At 43.1% G+C, this 23,861-nt stretch overlaps 1 protein-coding gene across 1 annotated transcript in view; it reads left to right on the top strand.

The window, feature by feature from the left end:
• Positions 1–23,861, top strand: part of bcas3 (BCAS3 microtubule associated cell migration factor) — a gene marked incomplete at its 5' end in the record, with an annotated part of 612,428 nt that overhangs the window by 468,157 nt on the left and 120,410 nt on the right. The gene's annotated exons all lie outside the window — the stretch shown is intronic.

The raw sequence follows: 23,861 nt of genomic DNA, 5'->3' as shown, positions 1-23,861 counted from the left end.
CCCTAAATTGTAGAGGCATTGAGTTCCTCTGGGGTTGGAGAAAGTTATAAAGGAGGAGCAAAGCCAGATTGAGATTTGAAATCAAGGTTAATAACTTTCAAATTAATGCAAAAGTAAACCAATCAGGAGTGATGAGCTTGGTTCAAATTAAAATATAACCCTGGCTGACCTTGCACCAGTTTCTCTCCTCACCCTAGAAAATGTTACTGGTGTTTTGAATGACCGCAAAATATGTATATCTATAAGTACACACTTTTGTTGATGTGGCTATTCTCAATCATACAGAAACATGCAGAGGATTGATTTGACTGAGTTTCTGAGAGAAGATAAGTTGCACATTCCATGAACCACTTAGCAAGCTTTTTTGTTGATGCCCCAAGGATTTTTACCAACCCTCTCTAAGTAGTCTATGCGATCACTGGAAAATGCAGAAACATTGGTGGCATCTGCCTCTATTCTGTATGCAGGATCGTAGGGAGGGTGGCTGACTGGTGGGCAGGGGCTGCACTCCCTCAACCCACATCACAAAACTAAATCGGTTATTGCAACATTGGTGTTTATGGGAGATCACTACAGTCAAATTGTTTTCTTTCCCGTGTAGAAAAGTGACTTTACTTTTGAACATCCAGGAAGGTGTGATAGAAGCTATGTAAATGAAAGTTTGTTCTTTCCTATATATTCTCGGTGTTAATAATGCCTGACCTGCTGAGTTCTGTCAGTACTTTGGGTGTTATTCCAGAAAGAGGGGGCGCTGCTCTGGCAGCAGCCATGTCAGCAGCGCGTCAGTTTTTTTTTTCAACTTTTTCTTATTTTTTAGTATGTTTTAAAGTATGTATTTTGTGTTTGTGTGTTTTGTGTGGGGGGTGGTGTGTGGGGGGGGTAAGGGGGAAACCGCTTCGGTCGCCTCCTCCATGGAGAGGCGACTTTTTTCCAGGTCGCCTCCCCCGTGGCCTAACATCAAGGATCGGCGCGGCCTTTCCCGGAGACGCGCACGGGGCTTCAGCGGCGGGCGCAGAGTGGACTCTCGGCGTGGAGCGGGTGAGCCCTCGCTGGGGCTTGCTGGAGGGGAGCGCTCCGTTTCGCTGGCCCGGGGCAGCCAGCATCCTGAAGTTGCAGCCTAAAGTCACGGTCTGCAGAGCTCCAACTGGTGCGGCGTCTACAGCCCGGGATCCCTCGTGGGGGACCCGGGGGAAGAAGAAGCCATCACTGCCGGCCCGTGGCCAACTTCTACCGCGGGACCGGCATGGACTTACCAACACCCCTGGAGGGGAGCTTCAACCGCCGGCCCTGCAGTCTACGGTGCTTCTGGCTGCGGCGGAGACTTTAAATCTCGACCGCCGGCCTGCGGCCTACAACTTAAAGCCGCGGTCTCCGGTGAGGAAGAGGCGATCCTGGACTGACTCTGGACTCTGGTCCTGTCCACGGGGGGAAAATGGTGGAGGACTGGCCAAATTTTTGTGCCTTCCACCACAGTGATGAATGCTGTGGTGGATGTTTGTGTTACATTTTTTTATTGTGGTTGTGTGTTCTTTATTATTGTATCGCTGCTGACAATCCAAAATTCCACCAGCCTGGTTGTGTGGTCATTAAAATACAATACAATACAAATACCATTCTCTAAGATGTCGCATTCTATAATTGTAAAAGTGATAATACTCAGTGTATTTTACATTTATTAATGTCTCCATTAAAATTGGAGTTTTGTTCAAGAATTTTTTCCTGCATCATTATTCTCCATGAGCACTGACTTGTGGTGATGTCAGAAATAGTTTATCGACCATCTTTTATTATATGACATCTATGATATTCTGAGCTGTCTGTCCTTGCTACATCCATCACTGGTCTGCGGTGCCCACTACAGCTTGGATCAGGTTAACAGAATGGACCAAGGACACAATTCAGCCCACTGAATCTATGCAGTCTCTTTCTGGAGCAACATTTCAAATCCAGTACACATTATTTCCAATACCTGTGCAAATTATTTTTCTCTTATGTTGAACCAATTCCATTTTGAACGCTTTTATTTGCAGTAAGTTCCAGTTCATCACCACTCTCTGCATGGATAAGTTTTCTTCATATTACCAACTCATCTTTTGCCAACAGCTTCAATGCCATGTCTGTGCATAAAAAGGAACAGTTTTCCAATATTTATCCTCCCAAATTATCGTGATCTCTTCTTTCTCTCCTCTCAATCTTCTTACTACAGAGAGCAAGCCCTGCTTCTCCACTCTAACCTTGCCACTGAAGTTCTTCATCTTCGGAATCAGCAGCACATCAAGTCTATTTTGCAATTAACATAAAGGGACAGGAAATAACGTCAAAGTTGAACCCAAGTACCTCCCAAAGCTGTCACAAAAAATCAATGGAAAAAAGTGCTCTTTGATTGGTGCCAAAGGAACGTATAGAAGATTTTTTTTACCCTTCCCTACCCAATGCCTTCTTTAACTTAACTCCATGCCTTTGTGTGTGAGGTCTCCTTTTAACTTATTCAGTATTTTAACTGGCACCTGTAACTTTCAACAGTGTTCCTGTCTAATTGCTCCCAGCAAATAAAGCAAATTATGAGTTGTGGAATGGGCTCATGCCAATTCATTACCTCAAAAAGGTGATGCGGTTCCTTCAGTTTATGATGCCAGTGTGGAGCCTCTTCAGCTGACAGGTCAGAACAGAAGGTCAGGCACATCCTGCCCCAACTTTCCAAATTATGTCAGTGGTGGGGGATACATTAAATGTCTGCCAAGATGGTCAAAGATTATTTCCATTTCATGGTGCAGCAACAATAACTCATCTTTGTGGAGTAGAAACTACACAAGAGCATCTTGTGACTGAGCTACATAAAGAGCTGGGTGACCAAAGACTTGGTCAATGGGCTAGGTTGTAAGGAGAAACGTTCATGAAGATTTAATATCAGTAGGAGCAGAAAAAGGTTGCATCTCTACTTGTCTACTTGTAAGATCAGTGCTGAAGTGATCTTGGCTTCAGCTCCAACCTCTTTCCTATCTGTTCCCCTCGAACCCTATAGACTAAACCGTGGTCTCAGTCTTGAAGATTTTCAATAACTTGGCCACTAGAGCTCTATGAGATGGAACATTCTTAAGATACATGAAGTTCATTATTTGTATCTTAAATAGATATCTCCCTTATTCTAAGACTGTATCCCACAAGGGCAAGATGGACACAAAATGTTGGAGTAAAGCCCCTGTCCCGCTTAGGAAACCTGAACGGAAACCTCTGGAGACTTTGCGCCTCACCCTAGGTTTCCGGAGGTTTTTGTCAGTCTCCCTACTGCTTCCACTACCTGCAACCTCCTGCTACCACCTGCAACCTCCGGGAACCACACGGAAACCTTGGGTGGGGCGCAGAGTCTCCAGAGGTTTCCGTTCAGGTTTCCTAAGTGGGACAGGGGCATTACTCTGCGGGACATGCAGCATCTCTGGATAGAAAGAATGCCGATTGGATAGAAGGAATGCCCGCTAAGGCAAATTTGTTTTCAACATCTGAAAGGATGAAAGATAAGGCAAAGAGATTAATGGAAAGAATTCTCGATTATATGGCTAGATTGCCAGGTTAGGAAATTGAGGTGATCAATATGTAGTGAGAGAGGATGGAGATGTGAAGTGCGTTTTGAAAGCGTCTTGACTGGGGCATCACTGCCATGGTGGGAGGGGTGGGGAGTGATGAATCTGAGAGGGAATGGAAATGTTAATTACGTAAAAGGAGATCTACCTGCTCCTGCCTCGGAACTGCTCAGGAAAGCCCTTTAGAGTTGCACACAAGCAGGTTTAGCAGGAACTGTGGAAGGCAGACTCTGGATGAGTGATATGGATGCAAGCTCGACTGAAAATTATGGAAGTGACATTCTGATATGCATTGCTGCTAACTGGATGCCATTATTTATGTTTGGCATCCATTTGGCATTAGTGTGTCAAATGCTCGGAAAACCACAAAAAGGATTGTGATCTATTCAGATCTTTATGCTTACTTATACTTTATTTTACATTGACATTTAATTATCTCGTGCATAAAACAAGTTGCTAAGCAATTCATTTCTAGGCATGAGTATGGGCATATTACATAGATTGTAAATACACATTTTATATGTTGATTAATATTTCTATGAAATGCAATAATTTCCTTTAGATCAAGGTATTTATTTCCTCTTGCTTGATTCTGTGAAAAAATATGATCCCTTGATGGTCCTTCAAAGGTTGGAACAATTTGAACCATAACTTGACACAGTAAAATTTCTGCAGCCCATATAACCCTTGCACTAATGCAACAGTCACGGAGTTAATGAACACCAGGATTTCTGCCGGGCTTCAGCTTTATTTAGCTTTAATTTGTAAGGTTGATTAACTTTCAACCCTCAGCTCTCCACTTCCTTATCGCGCGACAGGAGTGTACCATGGCAGATGTGGCATTGGGGCCTGGCATTGAGACAAGGCAAAATCATTCACCAAACAGGGGAGAAAGTAATAACAGAGAGAAAGAGGATCCGCCAACTGCAGGAAGGGCAATTATGCTCATATGGCACAATCAATGGGACTTTGATGCTGTTTGACTTTGATTCCTGTTCCAACTCAGTAACTCCGTAACTCTGAGGGATTTTCTTTAATTAACATTAAAACTCTCAATTTCTTTTTAAAACCTATTTTATTTGCTGTAACATATGATACAAAAAAACATTCATTTGTGAGTTTTGGGAAAACTTCCTATAAAGCACGGAATCTTCCTTCTGACAAATGTTTTTTTGTGAGAGAAACATTCTTTGTATATGCTCCATTTGCAACTTGGGATTTACTGCACATTGTCACACATGCTATGGGATACACTATATAGAAGTTGGGAGGTCATGTTGCAGTTATATAAGACGTTGGTGAGGACACATTTAGATTATTGTGTTCTATTTGGCCACCATATTGTAGGAAAGATGGTATTAAGTGATGTTGTTAAGGAAAGGGTGCAGAGAAGATTTACGACGATTCTGCCAGGACTCGAAGGCCGAAGCTATAATGAGAGATTGAGCAATCTAGGACGTTATTCTTTGGAGCCCAGGATGATGAGGGGTGTACAAAATCTTGAGAGGAATAGATGGGAGAAACATACAGTCTTTTGCCCATGTAAGGGAATCAAGAACTAGAGGACATAGGTTTAAAGTGAGGGGGGATAGATTTAATAGGAACCTGATGGGTAACTCATGGAATGATGGGTGTATGGAAAAACGTTGCTGAAGGAGATAGTTAAGGCAGGTACTATCACAACATAGAAACATTCGGGCCTTCGAGCCTGCACCGCCATTCAATATGATCATGGCTGATCATCCAACTCAGTATCCTGTAACTGCCTTCTCTCCATACCCCCTGATCCCTTTAGCCACAAGGGCCACATCTAACTCCCTCTTAAATATAGCCAATGAACTGGCCTCAACTACCTTCTGTGGCAGAGAATTCCAGAGATTCACCACTCTCTGTGTGAAAAATTTAAGAAACATTTAGACAGATGCATGGATAGGACCGGTTTAAAGGAATATAGGCAAAACACAGGCTACTGCAGATGGGGCTTGTTGGTCAGCTTCTCTAAGTTGGGCTGAAGGGCCTGTTTTCATGCTGTAAGACTCTATGGTATTGCAAATAGTTACACACTCTGTGGGATTCACGGCAAATGCTCATCAACTTCTGGGATTAGTTATTGTCAAATTCAAAACGTAAATACAATTTTAGAGCATCGCATGCAAATTTTGACACAATTCTGCCCATTCCGAGCCAACTGTTAACACACTATCTGGAACCTCATTCAAACATACATGATCTGTAGATTCCCTGTAATTCCTGATATAGTCGCAGTTCTGAAGAATCCTGCCCAATATTTACACGCTTCTGGAGGTCCAATTCCTTTGGTGATTTATAAAATGATTATTTGCAAACATTTGCGGACTTGATAGAACTATGGATTCTCTGAAAACATGGGGACATTGCTGGGGATCCTGACAAGTATACCTTCCAAGTCATATGCTGCTGGGAACATCAAAAAGGTATTTTACTTGTATAAAGTTATTATGGAAATGGACAGGAGAGGTGTGGGATAATTTCTCCCATGTGTAGTGTCCAAAATCATAGGTCACTGTCTAAATAGGGTCAGCAATTCATGACAGAGATGAGAAGAAATGTCTTCACCAGGAGGCAGATGAATCTTTGCAATGATTTACCCAAGAAGACAGTGGAGGCTCAGTCACAGTATATTCAAGACAGATTGATATTTTTTTTAATATTAAGGATGCCAGGTTAGTGCAGAAAGTGGAGCTGAGGTCGAAGGTGAGCCAAATGCCTACTTCTGCTATTTCCTCCGGTTAACCACTTAATCAGCCCCTTCCCAACAATCCTTGATCACTTGAAGTCATTGAGTTACCTCAAGTCACATTGCCAAGGCTTGCTCTTTGCAAAAGGTTGTGTTGGCTAACCAAAGGAAAAAAGTTCTACAATTGTACGCAGTGTTTTTCATTCATCATGTACCAAGAGAAATAAAATAATTGTAAATCAAACAGAAATAAATGAAATTAAAACAGAAAATGGTGAAAATGCACAGCAGGTTAGGCAGTGACTGTGGAAAGAGAAACAGTTAACATTGCAGACCAGAAATAGTGGAGTCACTGCACAGCACAGAAACCGCCCTTCAGCACAACCCATGACAATTAAAATGCCCTATCCAAGCTGGATAAATGATCAGTCTGAAGAAGGGTCCCGACCCTATCCATGTTATCCAGAGATGCTGCCTATTCCGCTGAGTTACTCCAGCATTTTGTGTTTTCCAATGATTTGTGTCCTCTCTTACCATCTGTAGACACTGCCAAACAATTTAAAAATGATCTAAAGTCATGAAGAATGAGGAAATTTGGTTTCTATATAATCTTTGCTTTTGGATAGATTTGCATATTTGTGGTATCCTAACATGCTCTTGCAGTAACGTCTGAAATCTATATTTTTAAATGCAGTGGCTTGTGTTAGCTTGGTAAACTTGGCAGTAAGATCCCAGAGGCAACATCAAGCAGTTAAGGGCCTGTCCCACTTGGGCGTCATTTGCGCGTCATTTGTGCGACAGGCCGGTCGGTAGTGACTGACGTGCGACAGTCATGCAAAAATCGTCTAGCAGTACGACAGTCGCGCACCAAGTGCTCTTGAGGGCCCTGCTTCTTTTGGGAGCCATTTGCGATGTCGTTCGTAGTTAGTCCGATCTCCGTGGCAAGGATTTTCCCTGTGAAAAAAATTCAAAACTACTCGTGCTTTACACCCGGGTGGTCACGTGGTGCGGCGCTCAAATGACCCACAAATGGCGCGCCGATGGCGTACGGGCGCCGCATGGTTACGGACTTTGACGCATCGTGACGCATAATAAATTAGCATAGGCAATGTCCGTGAGTCGCGGTGCGTAACCATGCGTCACCATGTGCTACACGTATGCCGTCAGTACGTCAGCATGCGCAAGGAATACGTCATGCAGGTGGCGAGCGAGGATTTTGAGCATTCTAAAATCCTGGTGCGGCATGCGTTACCGCGCATCACTTCATACACCACCACGCCTCACCACGAGGCGCCAACCAATTTTAAGGATATCGCGTAAATGACCCGCAAATGGCGCCCAAGTGGGACAAGCCCTTAAATGACCTGTTGATTTCTCACTCGGTACGAATTGAGAGAAGAATGAAGAACGTCAAACAGAAGAGCTCCTGCTCTTAAAATCGGAAAGTCATCTGGATTTTTCTTCTTGCCGAATCTGCCGTCCAGCAAATCGAGCGGCAGAACCTCCCAATAGAATCTTTAACCTACAACTGAATTATGGGAACTTCAGGATGTGTTGGCAATTACACCTTCCCTGTCCAAAGAATTGCTTTGATCTAGAATGTTTGCCTGAGAGGACAGTGGGAGTAGATTTAGTGTTGGGCAGAGGAGAGGAACTAATTCAGTAGCTCTTATAAAGAGCCACTGTTGACACAAACATCATTGGGCTGCTGTACTGAGTCTCAGTTCGACAAAAGGAAATAATTAGCTTTGATGGCAGGAACAATTGCTGCCGTGTGCTTCTGACTGGAAAATAGATTAGTAAATTTAACGATAGCAAGAAATCCAAACAATCAAAAAGCCTGCAGATACTGTACTTCGTTGGCTTGCACAAGAAGAACGGCCACACTGTAAGTAAGGTTTTGGTCAATCTTTGTAAAGTCATAACTCAGCCAAACATGAATAACATTATGGGAGGAGCTGGTAAAAAGGAGAAAATTAAAAAAATATGATGTCAGAATGCACACTAGCAGGAAAATGTCTGGCCTCCTCAATTCCACCACTGGCTGGTTTATGTTCATTTCTTCGCTTGCAAGTGACATAACAAACTGACACACTGGACCTTTAATGACATAAATTTTGGGAAGCTTAAGAGTATTTTCAAGTCGGAAGTCACCTGCTGGCAATTACTGCAAATGATAAATGCCAGCTTTAAACGAACTGCCCTCAGCTGAATACTGGTTCATATGTCGGTCAGACAGTCTTCATTTCCTTTTAATTGAGTTAAGATGCCCGAATGAGAGAGCCGGACCAAACAGACTGAAGCAACTCGGTTAGAGAGATAAACAAGTATCCGTTTGACTTGCATGACACTCAGCTTCAGAAGTAAACTCTTTGGCCAGGAGGTGGAAACAAATCATTCATCTGCTTGGGGCCTCCTAAATCGATCATAAAGAATAAAGATAATTGTGATGTATGGAGACAGGGTCCTCCTGAGTACAGAAAGGCAGACTGGAGCAGCACAGTGTTAAATGGATAAAATACTCCAGAGTCTGCCACACGAGTGCAGTTGCAAGCAGTGTTCAAACGCGGCTCAAAAATGTCGTTTTAACTGGAGTCATTTGTAAATAATTTCTGACTCGGCATAAACCTGAATGAAATTCAAATCTACCAGATCACAACACTACAGTTCAAACGTACTTCATCAAATACAAGGCTTTTGACTTACTGAGGATGGCACTTCCTCTTGGTACCACTTAAAGGGCCTTGCTGATGAGGCAAGTTTTTTTTTAACAAACTGTTGGAGGAACTCAGTAGGCCAGGCAGCATTTGTGGAGCTAGAAGGATGGCTAATAGACTTTATTCAAGGTCTCGATCCGAAATATCAACCATTCCTTTGCCTCCACATATGCTGCCTGACCGGTTGAGTTTCTTCAGCAGTTTGATTTTTGCTCCAGATTCTAGCATTTGCAGTCTCTTGTCTCACCATTGGGTACCTTGACTGTTGGAGATAAATCTAGAACACATGGAACAATACAGCATAGGAACAGTCCCTTCGGCCCACAATGTCTGTGCTGAGCATGCTGCCAAATTAAACTAATCCCATCTGCCTACACATGATCCTTGTACCTCCATTCCCTGCATATTCATTGTCTTTCTACTTCTTGTTCTTTTACCAACAACCCTACCCATTAATCATGGAGCTTTATTGAACACAGAAATTGTACAGTCATTCAGACTGTATCTGATAACAAAACGACAGCAGGTTGAACTATCTTTTCTTCTCATTTATTAATATGGTTAAAAGATTGTTCAACCTGCTGTCCTGGTGTAAGGACCTACAATTTCTGTGCTAATGCAGCTGTTATTGGACTTCCTTTTAGCATCTGCAGCGTCTTGTGTTTCCTCCTATCACCCACCACCAACTGTCTCTCAACTCCACCCCTCCCTCTCCCCCGCGTGGTTCTATCTGCTCATCCCCCTCGTCCTCACCTGCTGCCTGCAAGCCCCATTCCCATTCCTCCCTCTCACCTCTATTTAGCAACTCCCCTTCACACACTCAGTCCCGATGCAGGGTCTTGACCCGAAAACACGACTGTCCCTCTGCCTCCATGGACGATACCTGACCCACTGAGTTCCTCTAGCAGTTTGCTTTTTTTGTGCGTCAGACTCACCATCTGCAGTCTTTTGTGTCATGAAACGAGTCCTTGATCATGAATTCATTCACAAGTAGCTTTGCACAGAACCCATTCAGACAATTGAACCCGATCTTTGAAGGAGAGTAAGTTTCACTGCCAGGCATTTAGAGCTGTCTACTGGAGAGAAATTTCAAGTCATGGAATGCAATTTACATGACATTGCAGAAAGTGCCAGTGAAATAACCAGCAGCCATGGATCTAATGGCTCCTCAATAAAATTTGGAAATGCATTGGCTGACACTGCGAACTCCAGTGGTGTCCCGTTTTACAACGTATTGATGAGTGCGATGCCAGCATTGCGATACCAGTCGGTTGCCAGACTTTCTGGGCCATTGCTCTGCATTGCAATTATACCATGAATCACTAAGGCTGCAGCTAGCTCCATATGGTAAGTTATTGCACTTGGAAAGATGCACTGTCTCTGTGGGTATCCCAGATTGTGAAGGCTTGAAATGACTCTGGGAAAGGCACAGTGAGTCTGTCACTACTAAGGAGCACACATCCAAAATGTTAATATGTCTTTGCTCTTTTATAGACAGCCGGATATTTCAATTTTTTCTTCTTGTAATAATTAAGACGCAAGGCATTTGCAACTCATAATGTTTTTCTTGCCACTTTTCCAGAGGCCTCACTGGTGAGCCAAGTTTCTTTTTAACTTAATTGCAATGACTCCAACAGGGCTTTACAACATTAGTAACCAGAAATATATGGTGTCTTTAGTAAGATACCCCAAGATGCTTTCCAAGAACACTATAGATGGAAATGTTGACACAGAGGCTTGCAAGAAAATATGAAGGCAGGTAATCAAAGAAGTTAATTCTCAGAATACTTTAAATGGAGAGAAGTGAGGAATAGAAAGTCAGAGAAGGTAAGTCTGGAGCTGCTTGTTCAGGTAGATGAAGGCATACCCATATATTTGGACTGATGATTAACAGGAATGCATGTGAGGCCAGACCTGGGGGGGATGCAAAAATATTTATCTATTGTGATTTACTTGATGGGGATCTGATAATTTTGATTTTGCGATCTTGCCATCTTCACTTGTTATTGTAATTGCTTTATTATTGTCAAGTGTACCGAGATACAGTGAAAATCTTTGCTTTGCGAACTCTGCAGGCAAATCATACCGTACATGAGTACATTAGATAGTACAAAAGGGAACAGAATGAACAATGTAGTGTTACAGCTACAAAGAAACTACAAGTTACAAAAAGCACAAGGACCACAAGAGGTAGATTCTGAGATCAGAAATCCATCCCTAGCACGTTAGAGGACGGTTGAAGGGTCTGCTAAATCTGGAGAAAATGCTGTTTTTGAATCTGGTGGGAGAGGCTTTCAAGCTTTTGTATTTTATTTCCTGACAGAAAAGGGGACAGAAGTGAGAGTGAGTGGGGTAAGAGTGTTCCTTGATTATGTTGGCAGCATAACGTGTAGACAGAGTCGACGTGGGAGTGAAGGAAGGGGTAGGGTGGTGTGCGTGATGGACTGGTCTGCATTCACAACTCTACAGTTTGTTGGTTTCCTGGACAGAGCAGTTGCTATTCCAAGCTGTGATGCATCTGGAGAGGATGCTTTCTGTAGTCCATTTGTAAAAATCAGTAGGAGACATTAGAGACGTGCCAAATATTCTTAGTCTTCTGAGGAAGTAGAGGAATTGGTGTGCTTTCTTGGCTGTAGCATCAATGTGGTTGGACCAGGTCAAATTACATTGAATTGTTAACATCAGAAGCAAAAGAAATAGAAGCAGCCAAGGAGACAGGGTTCACATTTTGGGGATGGGGGAAGGGAGAACTATTATTAAAACAGCATTAAGTGAGAACGTTGTTCACAAATCACGCCAGAAGCATCAGTAAAATAAATCAGATGCTTGTGATTCTGATTTACAGACCAGGTTTGGGAACTGCTGACAGCGACCTTCACATTGGTGGTTTGCCAAAGGTTAAAGTTCACAGTTTGTAATAGTTTTTGTACTAGCGCAACCTCTTACGACTCGTTTCTGTGTTGGGTTTAACATTAGGTTATTAAATTTAGACTCTAATCCCTTTAATTGTGTTAAAGTTGTATCGTGTAATGCCCGAACTTCCTGACTTGTATACAAAGACTGTTAGCTGGAAATGAAATCAACTTGGCTATCTGGAAGATGAAGATCTGAAACTGGTGCAAATTATTAGAGGGGCAGGCACGAGAAAGGCAGCTAAATGAGATACAGATTGATTTGTGCAAAACTGATGTTAACTGTTTCCTCCATTTATCCTGCCACCAAACAACCTCTGCCCCCCCCCCCCCCCAACCTCCCTCCCCCACCCAACCCCCTACCACTATATTTTCACCCCTTCGCTCCTGAAAGATTGAACCGGAAGCAGAGCATTGTGGTGGATGGATGCAATCAATGGTGTCCCCTGGGAAGCAGAGCTAGGACTATTAATCTCAGAGTACGTAATATCAAAATTTGTGGATCACACAAAAATGAAGAATGTGGTTAGCTGTGCGAAGATTTCATGCAGTTTCAGAGAGGGCAGTTGAAACAAAGAAAAAGTGCACGCTGATATATTTTGGAAGGATAGTTAGAGAGGAAATATGCAAAACTTTAAATTTTAAAAAAAGTTTTAAATGGAGCAGATGAGTGCACAGGCTTGAGGCTTTGGATTTATAAACCTTTTAAAAGTGGGAAGCAGAGTTGGTCAATTTTTTTGTAAAAAGAAAACAAAAAACATCTCAGGTTTTATTACGAGGACAGAGAGTACAAAAGGCAGTGGGAACCAAAAGAAACAGCTAGTTAAACCGAGGGCGAGAGACTTGGGTTGTGCGGAACTCCGGAAAAGTAAGGTTCATTTTAAATAGAATTGTGAGATTAAAGATATGAAACTTTGGTTGGATTAATATTAAAAAATGGACTGCTGTGTAGTGACTGCCAGTAGAAACATGAGAAATAGCAGCAAGAGTGAGCCATAAATTTCCTCAGACCTGTTCTGCTGCTCAATGAGATCACTATTGATTTTCCAACTTGGCTCACTCTCCCATCAATTTACCACTATATTATTGCATCCACAGTCCTCTGGATAGAGAGACTCAAGATGCACAGCCCGTTGAGTGAGAAACTGTATCCTCATTATAGTTGTATTTGGTCAGTCCCTTATCCTAAAATGATGATACATACTGTAAATCTCGGGTCTCCAGCCAAAGTATCGTAAAACATAGAACAGTACAGCATTGGAACGCAATATCTGTGCTGACAATGATGAAGATTTAAGCTGCGTATACTCTTGTAGTGGGGGGGAGGGAGTGGGGTGGATTAGAACCACTCACAGTCCTTCAAATGTGGCCTATCCAAAGTTTTTACACAGCTGTAGCATAACTTCCCAACTTCATAACTTCCCAACTTTTATATTTAACATCTTGATTAGTAAAGGTATGCATGCCTGCCATATGCCTTCCTTACCACCCTATCTGCCGGCGTTACCGCTTTCAGGTAGCCATCAAGATCTCTTTGCATCAATGCTTCTTCAAGTCCTGCCGTTCACTGCACACTTTCCTCTTGCTTATGATCTCCCAGAGAAAAACACTTCACATTTGGCCAGTTTAAACACCATCTGCTATTTCTCTGCCTACATTTCTAACTGGTCTACATACTGCTGAATCCTTTGACAATCTTCCTCACCAAATAGAATTCCTCTAATTTTTGTGTCTTCTGCTGGATTTTTCCAGTAGGGGGAGAATCTAGGATCAGAAGCCACAACCTCAGAATAAAAGTGCATACCTTTAGAATGGAGATCAGGAGGAATTTCTTCAGTTGGAGGGTGGTGGATCTGTGGAATTAATTGACAGACAGCGATTGAGGCTAAATTGTTGGATATTTTTAAAGCAGATATTGCTAGGTTCTTGATTAGTAAGTGTGTCAAATGTTGCAGGGAGAAGACAAGAGAATGGAGTTAAGAGGGAAAAATAGATCAGCCATGATCGAATGGCCTAATTCTGTTTTAAGGTCTAAACTGCACATTAATGATTCTATCGTGTTTCTATCACACTAAAGACGGGTAACCAGAACTGATAAGAGAGGTTTTGTGAAATTAATTATTAGGACATAGAATGTCAAAGAAAGGTGGGAGTTAAATTGATACCAAGTTCAAGTTTAAGTTACTTGAACTTGAATTGTCACATGCACCGATTGGTACAGTGAGATTCGAATTACTATACAGCCATACAGATAAAAGAACACAATACACAATAGGATTTAACATAAACATTCCCCACAGCGGAATCAACGTTTCCCACTGTGAGGGAAGGCAATAAAGTAAAGTTCAGTCATCTTCCTCTTTGTTCACCCGTAGTCGGGGCCTTTGAGCTCTCCGCAGTCACCGCTATGGTAGCCCGATGTTCAGGCCCTCTCACCGGGATGATCGGAGCTCCGGCGTCGGAACGGAAGAACACTCTCGGCGGCTTGGAATTTACGAATCGGCCACTTCTTACCGGAGACTGCGGCTCCAAAAGTCCACAGCCGAGCTGGGCGGAGATTAAACGCTGGTGACCTTTGGCAAAGGATCCCAGGACTCCACGATGTTAGAATCAGCGCCACCCGCAGCTGGAAGCTCTGCAGACCACAGCTCCACGGTGTTAAAGCAGCAGACCCAACACTCCGGAGCTCCACACGGCAATCCCCAGTGAGGCATCGTCCTGCTCCATGATGGAATCCAGTGCTGCGCTGCTGCTGTAGCTCTGGCCGGTCTCCGGTAGGAAAGGCCACGCCAATCCAGATGGTGGAGGGGGGAGGTGAAGATGTGACTCGAAGAAAAGACACATCTCCGACCAGGAAGTGACTCAGAAAACATTTTCCGCACTTCCCCCCCCCCATCACCCCCACATAAAAAAGACTAAGAAACCTTGTAAAACATACTTTTAACACACTAAGAAATAACAAAAAGGTGAAATGGACAGACTGCTGGCGAGGCTGCTGCGCGCGGCGCCACCAGATGAGGTCACTGGGTTCGAAAGGGAATTGGATAATGTTAAAAAAGTCAAAAAAGTCCATGGGAACAAGCTGCAAAACCAGCATTTTGTGGCTACCATGGCAACCTCCTCTGTTGCCACTTTCAGTGATTATTGAACACTTTACCTGGGCCTTGTCAAGTGAAGCCAAACAATGTTGGCGAGGTTTGCAGTCATGGGAACCGTCAGACTTCTGTTTTAATGCACAATCACATACAGTTCCAGCAGTTTTCCATAATTATTAATTTGAAAACTGAAATCCTGCATTACTACGTTTGCATTACAGTGAAGGTTCATTGTTGAATGGAGACTGGAAAGGGCTGGAAGAAACGTCCTTTGGAAAAGCAACCTGGATCGATGTAATCAGAATGCATAATCTGCATCATCGCTGCATGTCCATACGGTCTACCGTTCCTGCAGCACATTTCCTCAGTTTAGAACTGCCCTCGTGTCTTGCTCCCTTTTTTTGTGGTGGGTGGCTGTAACGCATTGCCAGGGGGTTGGTAGAGGCAGATACGATAGTGGCTTTTAAGAGGCTGTTTCATAGGCACACGGCTATGCAGGGAATGGACGGATATGGATCACGTATAGGCCAAGGAGATTAGCTGTACTTGGCATCATGTTCGGCATGTACATTGCGGGCCAAAGGGCCTGTTCTTGTGCTGTATTCACTATGTTCTATGTGCTATTCCAATCTGGTGGTATCTATTGAGCTACATTTGATAAACTGTTTTTAGTATGATATTGATGGCCTCAATTCATGCCCATCTAAAAGACAGTACATCTGACAGGTGTGTCAGCATTCTTCTAGTGAGTCTTGCATCAAAACCTTCTGTTACAAATACTGCTCATGGGCTCATGCTACAAATGATCCAGGCATCAGATATTAATGGAGAGGGATTTTGGCATAAATATGGTGGTAGAACTGAGACCCAATGGATTACTTCTTTTATTCAACATAAGCATCACTGGCAAACACACACTTAATGGCCATCTGTAATTGCCCTTGAACTGAATGGTTTACTAGTTCTTTTTCAGAAGTCACTGTTTAAGTTAAGAGGCATCATATAGCTGGGGCATGGAGGCATGTTAAATCAGACTTCCCTAAGGAGCATTAGTGAATGCCCTTGCGACAATGTGGTAGTTTCTGCTTGCTTTGTATTCTAAACTTTATTTAATTAGTAAAGTTAAATTCTTCAGCTGTCAAAGGGAATTCACATCATTGTACTGTCAGCTTACTCCTCTGGATTGCCAGACCAGTTTGGCTTCCATTGCCTCTGTCTACAGTTAACCCACTCTCACATGGCACCGACTTAAATGTTGCATTCATTTTCATATCATGTGATTCCTTTTGGGATAGGGCAAGTGCTTGGTAACTGGACTCTCCCTCCCTATGGTGCAAGATTGTAGTGTAAAATCTGAGCAGTGCAAAGCAAAATTAAAAGTACAATAACGGAATATCTGAAAGGGGTAGAGTTAAGCGTGTGTGGCAGCACCTCCCGGAATGGGGTGTGGAAGAGGTTATTGGTTCCGGAGTCAGATAGCCATGGGGAAGAAGCTGTTCTTCACCCAGGACGTCCAAGCTTTGAAGTTCCTATGTCCTCTCCCACAAGGTAAATGGGAAGAAATGGGATGGCCAGGATGGCAGGCATCCTTTAGAATGCTTCCAGACTTGCTGATGCAATGCACCATGAAGATGGGCTGCGTGGAAGGAAGTGATAGACCTGTGATGGACTGGGTTCATCCAGACTGGGCTCCTCCCAACAAAACCAGGAGTTCCCCAACAAGGTCTCAGCTTAAACTGTTTGGTTGACGTGCAAAATCCAGGAACATTTAGATGGGGAGGGAAATGCAAGTTTGTGCTTTTGAAATCTGCATCCCAGCCGGCCACATGGCTTTGTTGCATTCCCAAGCTCCAGAGCGCTGTATGTTCAGTTTGAAATTGCCCCCCCCCCCCCCCCTGCTATTATAGAGCTACTGAACGAAGTTGGGCTGGGGGCCAACATCACCACACGCTGGTTGGAAAATTGATGATTTCATTAAATTCTGTAGACGATTATTTTGTTTGCTATAAAATGGGGACAACTTTGAAATCTCCTTCTTCTTTTATAAACATTAGTAGTTATCACCTCCACATCATAAAACAGAGAAATGTATGGAAATAATTGCACATTTTTGTTGAAAATTAGCATTTGGTGCCCAGTTTACTTTTTAGGCCATGAGACTGGCTGATTTTAAACCAGAAAGGAAATATACAGAGCTGGTTTAAAGTTTCATTGCACTTAGCATAACAAAATGCATGTTGTCCCTTTTCCACTCTCCAATGGATTTCAGGCATAGATGCATTTGATTATTGCTGGGATAAAAATTAGGTTTTTGTTGCCATGTGACAGAAACACGCTGCTTGATATTTGAGGGATAAGGTTTATTCTATTGCATTTTGTGATCAACACAACCCTTGGGTTTTTTTCTTAAATAACTCGGTGTCAAAGTTGGGATTTTTCTCATTTTGTCACAGAAGAGAGCTTGGCATAATTTATATTAAGACCCAGTCTTCAAGATAAACTTTTGCTCCCAAGGGAGTCAAGTTATAGAACAGCCAAATGCTGGGAATGTGACTCAAGTGCCAGATGAAACTACGACTAAGGTTTCCAGAGGTGATGAACTTGCATTATAATGTTCTCACGTTAGGGACTGGAGGCTTGTCCATTTTGATCTCAAACAAAGCCATTTCTAAGCATCCCATTTTACAGGGAGGCAATCAGAAACCAAGCTTTCAATGTCTCGGGGCTTTATCCTCCGTCAGTAGTTGAGTTCTTGCCCTGTCTCTCCCAATATTAGGCCACCAAATCCTGAGCAAGTTTTTGTATTGAGACCCTGACCCATTTAGCCAAGGGGGGCAGCAGTTGATATAACGTGAAGGAAGATGTTCTAATACTCTTTTTCTGAGTCTTGGCTTGTCTAACTATGAAGTAAAGCAGATTTTGAATTTGCATGTAGGCTAAGCAGAATAAAGTGATAATCAGTGTACCTTTTTTAGAAAATTGGGCCGTCCTTGAAGACATTCTGAACAATAATGGTGCTTAGTCCAAACACTGGGTTACGTTGTGACTCCAGCCTAGAACACAGCATTACTCATCCAGAGACTGGGTAATGAAAGAACACTTAAAAGAATGAGGAATATGATTAGTATAGATGCGCAATGCATGGTTGGCATGGACATGGTGAGCTGTAAATAACTGTAAATATGAGGTCCACTTACAGAAAGGCCAGTGACTCTGAACTTGAATAAACATCCAGAGAAGACCTGGCATTTCTATCCCAGACACACTGTCCCTTCTTAATTTATACAACAGCAAAGAGTAGATCGGGCAGCTGGTAAACTTTAACAGATGATTATCTGTTGAACAAAAACATTTACTTCGGAACAGGTTTGAGTTCAGTGAGGCCCCGGAAAAAGGCAATGTAAATCAGCCCATTGTCTTGACCTGTGGGCTTTCATTTGTAATTAGAGTTGGCTGCACAAAGTGTAGGGGAAAGAACCAATGATTAGTTAAATTAAACCCACGTACAGAGAACATGTGGCTAATTTCTGGTGATGCTTCCTACGGTGCTTGTGAGTTCAGTTGCCAGCCATGGCTTATCCCTCAGCTTTGTTTATCAGATGTGTGAAAGTTTTCATAGCTTGCCCTCTGGTATACATGATGAGGCCCCGTGACACTAGGACTTATGATTCTCAGCAGACAGTGGGTGGATATTTTGTTGGGTGCCAGCATGAAGCAGAGATTTGGCAGCTCATTTTACACCTACATACATCCATTGGACGAGAGGTCCCCTTATTCTTTTTTCATTATTTGCTTACACTGAGGCTGAAATGTAATCTACCTTTGTATTGCTTTTCTATCAAAGTCAGATTTTAAATTTGTACATGGCCTTGAAATGCTAACCTCTCATATGCCAAGGATCTCATATTCCTAGTCTTCCAATCAACCTCATTATGCCCCATGCACTTTTTAACTGCGCTTTCCCTGTAGCTGTAACACTACCTTCCACATTCTGTTTACTTTCTCTCTTGCACTACCTGACATGCTCATGCACGTTGTGATTTGACTGGTTAGCACGCAAAGCAAAGCCTGGCACTCGTGACCACAATCATAAACTATTCCAAATCAATTGCCATTACAGGAAAAGGTTCCAACTTTCTACCAATCTTCATAAGTAAAATAATTTCCTAACTTCACTCCTGCAAACATATGAATTGGAACAGGATGAAGCCATGCAATCCATTTTACCTGCTCTGTCATCCATGGAGGATCTGATTTGAGTTCAACTCCACAATCTCACCTTCCACTAATCGCTTTCCAACCTTTATGCTCCTTACTGCTCACAATAAAGGCCAACATTCCATAAGCCTTTTTAATTTCTTGCTGTAACTACGTGCTAAATCCAAACGTTTCATGCATTGGGACACCCAAAACACTTGTGGTCACACTCAATTTAAATCATAACTTATTTTCTCATTGCACCTTCCAAGGTGGATAACATAACATTTTCCCATGTAAATCCCCATCTGTCAACTTTTTTTTCACTCAATCTATCTATATTCTTTTTATGCTTTTTGTGCTCTTCAGAACTTGCAAAGCTATTATTTGTACCGTCAGGAAATTTAGCTAGAGTATACTTGATCCCATCATACAAATGCTTAATATAGATTGTAAATAGTTGAGGCCCCTGCACTGATCCCAGGAACACCCCACTAGTTACGGACAACCAATCTGATAATAAAATGTATCCTGGCTCACTGTTAGTCAGCCACTCCAAATCCATGGTAGGATATTAGCTTTGAACCTCATGACCCTTATCTTATGTTGCAATCTTTTAGGTTTAAAACCTCACTACGGCCATCCAAAGTTTGTTACAGAGAGAGCCTCAGTCGTCGTCTCATTGAGTCCTTCTATCATTGCCACAGTTTGACCCTTAGTTGTTGTCAGTGTGTCCCCATTCATTCCTTCAATGAGTGTCCTGGTCCTTATCTCAACAACTCTATTGGTACTTGTCTCAGTAAGACCCTCAGTCACCAACTCAGTGAGACCCCTAACATTCAATGGACAAGTTTCTTAATCGTTGTTTCAGTGAGACCTTTGTCATCATTTCGATGAGCCCTTCTACATAAATATTTTTATTTCCTGTTTGTGCCTATTAATAGTTTTCCTATTCAGGCTGTCCTAGCCAACTTGGTTCCAGGCCAGGGTCTGTTAAAGCAGGCCTATATTTCAGGACAGTGTGTTCATATTTCTGGATGTACAGCATGGAAACAAGCCCTCCGGCTCACCAAGTCCACATTGACCATCGATTACCAATTCACACTAGTTCCATGTTGTCCCACTTTATGCATCCACTCCCTACAGATGAGAGGCAGTTTACAGAAGACAATTAACCTACAAACCACACATCTTTGTGATATGGAGGAAACCGGAGCAGGAAGCCCATGTAGTCACAGGGAGAACATGCAAACTCCACACATATAGCACGTAAGTTGAGGATCGGAACTGAGTCTCTAGCGCTGTGAGGCAGCAGCACCACTAACTGCATCTTAATTGCCAAGCTTCAGGTAAGAAATTAAACTAATGCCCACCCATTCAGATAGATTTCAAAAATTGTATTATACTATTCCAAATGTAACAAAATACCTGGAAATGTCAGTGTTGTGGGTTGCCAATACCTTCCGCTTCAGTGTTCTGTAATGGTCATCACCTGAAAGGAACTTCATTGAATAGGACTGAGCCAGATCCAGGGGATGAAGAGGAAGTGAGGTCAGTAAACAGGACTGGGGCCAGAGGTGGATTGTGGGAGAAACCAAGGGTGCCATTTGGACATTGGTTAACCCAGGACCTCAGAATATCATAAACCTTGGAGCTGATCTGGTTGAGTGGCCAATCCCGGACAAACGGTGGGGAGTTCAGGTCCTGACTCAGGCCTGATTTTAGTTCGGAGGGGGAGCAATGGTAGTTGTGCAGGTATTGCTCTTGACTGTCTGAGTCAGGGCAATTGGCAGTGGCGGCAATGAGCTTGGTGGGTTGAAGGACAGAGGATAAGAATGATGTTTATCTTGGCAGTGTTCCATTCCGGCATTGCTTTATGAATTTCCAGCAAAGACTGGATTCTTTTCCTGATCAGTGTTCCAAAAGGGAATGTCATCATTTGGTACATATCTGATGCGAAATGTATATCAGACACATATGCACGTCATGCTAAATTGCCCACATGAATTTCGGGAATGATAAAAAAATATTCAGAAACGACCATTTTCATGTACTTCTCCAACCAATTTTCGTTTTAGATCATGTGCTTGGAAAGAAACAGCATTGTACAATCTACCTTATCAACCACCGAATTAAAAAAAAATAGATTTCTTCTGAAGTGCAACACAGGCTCCAGTTTTGCTTTATTTTTTTCTTCAAGTGAACCAACCAGAACCTGTTGTTGAGCTGAGTCTGTGTTTTTGTTTTGTAAGATTTCATCTGGTCCGAACATTTAAAAACTTTTTTTGAATAAAGTTGAAGGGAGCTATGGAGGAGGCGGCCAAATCTCCACCTCCTGTCTGTGCAGTGATCCCACCTCTCCTGACTGAGGTCCCTGACACTAGCCTACAGCGAAACACCGGCCCCAGGAACTACTCTGTGCATCTTTTGTCTGCTCCATCCTGGCATTCACACGTAAGGCTGGTTGTTAGCGTGCTAACTCCGCCGAGGTCAGCTCCAGACTGCCGTGAGGAGAAATGAAAAACATGCCATGCATAGGACCGGAGTGGGGTCAACAGCTGGCTGGGGATATGGCAATCATTTATACAAATATGCTCTCTCAACCTCACAAAACAAAAAAAAAAACCAAACCCAACAGCTGGGAAGGGTTGAAAGTAGCCCAGAGGCTGGTTAGTCTCCTTCCAGATGGGGGAGGTTAGGCCGAGGCTAGCCAGGGTGTTCCACGTGGACTTCCGTTGAAGCTGGGGGTTGGAGAGAAAGAAGATAAACAGCAAATTGTAACTGCAGATCAGGGCCTTTCATTTCACTCATTGTGTCAAATAAACTGAGGCTCGAAAGGAAACATTGCATTTAGCAGTCTCCACCTCACACTCAAGCTCCTGTTACAGTAATTTCATCGTGTGCAAGAGTCAGCATTTGTCAGGAGCTTCTTAAACTGTTTTCCTTTGGAATTTTCATTTTCTAATTGATGCAGTTGAACCTTGTCATAATGAATTCTTTAATTCTTTAAAACTGTTATCAATGTGTTCACATTGCTAAATCAATCAACGAGACGAGACAATTTACATGTCTTGTTATTACAAATTTCTATCTCTGCTCTTAATTTAATTCCAATTATTAATTTCCAATTATAATTATAAGCTCCATTTTTTAATGATCTCAAGGAGTAGTTTATTCAACCTATCAAGCCTGTTCCAGCTAGACCCTGCCCATCTTCTCCATTGGTTCTCTCTCCATATATTGCTTTAATCTATCGATCTTAGCCATTTTTAATTGACAACAGTTCAACACCTCTTTGGAAATGAAAATTTTAATGGCCAGAATCCATAGGTTCAAAACTGTTATTCTGCTCAGTCAGCCTTTCTGCCTGACTTTCCCTCATATAACTTCGACTGTATGATGTCCCTTGAGTCAGCGTCTGAAAGCAAAAGTTCGATCTGTCCTCCAATATTGAGTGTTTGTACAGATTCTTTCCTTCACACCCTGTGGTTCTGTTCCGATGCCGTTAGAATTCAATGGTAGAATCTGAAACAGAAAGTTCTCCAGCCAACATCTCAAAGGTTCAAAGGTTTCTTTATTAGTCACATACACCTAGGTGTAGTGAAATTCTTGTTGCCAATGCAGCACATAAAAAAAGAATACAAACATGACAATAATAAAGAACTTTAACATAAAAAACATCCCCCCACAATGGTTTCCATTATGAGGGAAGGCACTAAGTCCAGTCCCATCCCCATGTCCATCCATAGTCAAGCCTATAGAGGCCTCCGCAGTCGCCGCTACGGAGGCCCGATGTTCCAGGCCGTTCTCGCCGGGTGATGGTGCTCCGGCGTCAGGAGAATCCTCTCAGCGGCTTGGGACACCTGGAACGGCCGCCTCCTTACTCGAGACCGCGGCTTCCGAAGCCAACAAGGCCGCGCCGGATGGAGCTCCACTACTGCCGATCTCGTCGCGAGATCCCAGGCTCCCGATGAAAAGTTCAGCGCCGCAGACCCGCAGCTCCGCGATGTTTTTACTCGGCGGTCTTCAGCTCACCGGAGCTCCAACGTGGCGACCCGGGCAAGGCATCGCCCGCTCCTCAATAGCACTGTGCCGCCGCCGAAGCTGAGGTTCTGGGCGGTCTCCTCAGGAAACGCCGCTCCAGGCCCGCTGGTAGGCCATGAGGACGGGTCGACGGTGCAGCCCGGAGAAAAAGCTGGCTCTCCGACCAGGTAGGGACCCTGAAAGGTAGTTTCCCCTTTCCACCCCCACCCCCCTACATAATAAAGACTAGAACTCCATAACAAAAACACTTGAACTAACTAAAAATTTAAAAAAGCGATGAACAGACGGACAGCTGCAGGCTGGGCAGCCATACCATATAGGACGGCACCCCATCTGACATTTCTAATAAGGACCAATGGTCTGAAGTGCTCCTCTGTCTACAAAGTAACATTTGTACTTTTCTATCAAATGGTTGAAATGTCCGCACTAATGGGAGCAGCAATGTGCTTCCAACTGTTGGGAATAAAATAGCAAATTTAGTACATAATGATGACGGGACAAGTGATATTTTACTGAATTCTTTGGGTCTGGCAAACTGTGACAGTAGTCATAGATACTGTTTACTGCAGAGCCAAAAGAGCTTCAGCCATTAGCATGGTTTC

The sequence above is a fragment of the Leucoraja erinacea genome, chromosome 28 (genome assembly GCF_028641065.1).
Source record: "Leucoraja erinacea ecotype New England chromosome 28, Leri_hhj_1, whole genome shotgun sequence".
Lineage (NCBI taxonomy): Eukaryota > Metazoa > Chordata > Chondrichthyes > Rajiformes > Rajidae > Leucoraja > Leucoraja erinaceus.
Note: the sequence above shows the minus strand (reverse complement) of the source record. Positions and strands in the feature narration are given on the sequence as shown.